This window comes from Tupaia chinensis, unplaced genomic scaffold (genome assembly GCF_000334495.1).
Source record: "Tupaia chinensis unplaced genomic scaffold, TupChi_1.0 Scaffold143996_1, whole genome shotgun sequence".
NCBI classification, from domain to species: domain Eukaryota; kingdom Metazoa; phylum Chordata; class Mammalia; order Scandentia; family Tupaiidae; genus Tupaia; species Tupaia belangeri.
In genome coordinates this window covers 2380900-2383755 of record NW_006203847.1, presented here as the reverse complement: position 1 = coordinate 2383755, position 2856 = coordinate 2380900, and positions in this window count along the sequence as shown.

The following is a 2856-nucleotide window of genomic DNA, read 5'->3' as shown; positions in this document are numbered from 1 at the left end:
TAGTCTAATCATGAGAAAAACATTATAAATACAAACTAGAATGAATTGTTCAAAATACATAACCAGTCCTTCTCAAAGTAGCTAATGTCATCCAAAACAAAGAAAGATTCTAATCAAATATCACAGATCAGAGGAGACTAAGGGGACATGGTGACTATCTTGGTCCATTTGCATTACTTTAACAAAATATGTGAGACTGGGTAAATCATTACTAATAGAAATTTATTTCTCACAGTTGTGGAGGCTTGGAAGTCTGAGGTTGAGATGTCAACAGGATTGGTTTGTATTGAGGGGTATTCTCTACTTCCAAGAGAAGCATGCCCTTAAAGGGGGAAATCCTGTTTCTTTGCATGGCAGAATGAATGGAAGAGCAAGAGGGCACTCTCTTCAACCCCAAGCACTTTTATAAGGGTGCTAACCCTATACATAAGGGAAGAGCCTCATGATTTAATCACTTCCCAAAGACCACACCTCTTAATATTGAGGATTAAGTTTCAATATGAATTTTGGAGGAAACACCATCTTTCAAACCACAGCAGCAACTAAATTCAATGTGGTATCCTTGAGGGATCATGGGCAGAAAAAAAGTCAGGATTGATCGAGTCTGTAGTTTAGTTAATAATTATGAAGTGATATATATATATTTTAAATATTTATTTACTTGTTTATTTATTTTTAAATTTGATCAGAGAATAATAAGGGGAAAATAAGAAGAAGAAGGAGAGAGAGAAAGAGAGAGAGAGAGAGCAACCCGCCAGATTTGGGACTTAAACTGTGGTTGGCCATGTGAGAGTCCAGTGCCCTTAACTACCATGCCACCTGCTGGCCCTGAAATTTGTTTTTTGAAAGTTTGGCAAATGCATCTTAGTAACGAAGAAATGATTATTATGGGAATGTGAAACTGGGTGTACCTGTGTGAGGGATATATGGGAATTCTTGTGTATTCATTAGGTTTCTCCAGAAAACAACGAAATCATTAGATTATCTATCTGTCTACATGCACCGACATACACACACACATACATACAACACACAAATGCACACCCACATACTCATGCAATTATGGAGGAGGAGATGTTCCAAGATGTATCTTTGGCAAGTTGAATACCCAGGAGAGCCAATAGAGTAGTTCTGGCCTGAACCTGAAGACAGGAATATAAAACAATGTCCCAGCTCAATAAAGGAAGAAATTCTTTCTTACATTTAGGAAGGCCATCCTTTTTGTTGTATTAAAGCCTTCGACTGATTTTATGGGACCCCACTACATTAGGAAAGACAATTTTCTTTACTCTTTCTACTGAATCAAATGTTGGTCTCATCCAGAAATACATTCACAAACACATTCAGAATAATATTTGACCAAATGTCTTGTTTACCCCATGGTCCAGTCAAATTGACACATAAAATTAACCATCATCATAAAAAAATAATCATTTCTCTACATTAACTTTTTTTTCTTAGGTTTTTGCCATAGGACACATGTGCTCACCAAAGAGAGAAGAGAGACAGTGACAGAAAGAAAGTAAGAAATCACTGCACCCAAAGGGGGACTGGCCATACCACAATCTCTTCTCCTCCATTTTCCTCTTGGGATTTTGGGCACACACGTATATGCACCTGGTGTGATTTTCAAGCTGCTAGGTCCAGAACTCCAGCCATGTTCAGCCATGTGGGATTTCAGTGCCTTAACCATAATGCCACCTATTGGCCCCTCTACTCGAACTTTTTATTTTTTCTGTAAATGTAAAATTATTCCAAAATAAAAATTTCACTTGAAAAGTTTGTTGTAGCTATGGATATACAGGGACAATATCAAATGATTTGTCAATCCTTTTTGGTGTCACTTTGATATAAAGTAAGGGCAATCGCACTGAAATCACTGTAAGCTCCTTGAGGGCAGGACTATGTGTCATTTCTGTATCTCCAACAAAAGTTATGTCCAACACAACCCTTAATATCATTTGCTGAATAAACCAATACCCTCATCTCATAATACCAAGTTTCAAAATGAATATTCGAAGTAATCCACTCACTTCCCCACATAGTTTTAAAAAAAAGCTTTTCAGAGGTTATTGGAAGGGCTTAAAAAACATGCCCTTTATATATCAAGTGCAACAATGGATAAAGCAAGTGGCTGCAAATCATTCTTGGGAGTCTCCCAACATACAAAAGCTGTTCAAGCTGTGCTCTCATGTTTTATGGTGTCAGCAAGGGCCTTCTCAGTGAATGATTACAACCTTGTATTTATCCACTATCCATCTTTTATCTTATAATGCAATCGTTGTGCCAAGTTGTAAATTTTACCATTCTTATTTGGAATTTTCAAAGCACATAACCTAGAATCCTTTCCATGTATGATTCTCCATGTTACCACAGGATCTTATTGCAAAGTAAATTCTTTAACATCCTCCCATTTAAGTTTATATATATGTATATACATTTTAGAATAGGCTTCTACAGTTGGTTTAGGGAAAAGATGTACAAGAATATTCTGTTTCTCTCTTGCTTTATTCAAAACTAAAAATAAATATTAAATGAATATCAATAAGAAATACAGAATATATATTCTTAAACTGCAAGTTGAGAGTATATGTGGAATTGTTATAGTAATATTTTCCCAAGATTTTATCTTAATTTGGAATAGTTTTAAATGTGCAAAATTGTAGCCTTTAATCTAAAATGTTTATTTTGAACAAAAAAATTAATTTAGCAAATAGATCTACGGTTGAACACTTAAACTAAAATGAAATTAGAGCAGTGGCAAAAGGAAAGGAGGCTGAGAGAAAGAAGGTCAATGATTATAGGAATGAAGTATCAGTCTGGGGAAAGAGAGGGCAGGGCACAGGGGTTTAGTAT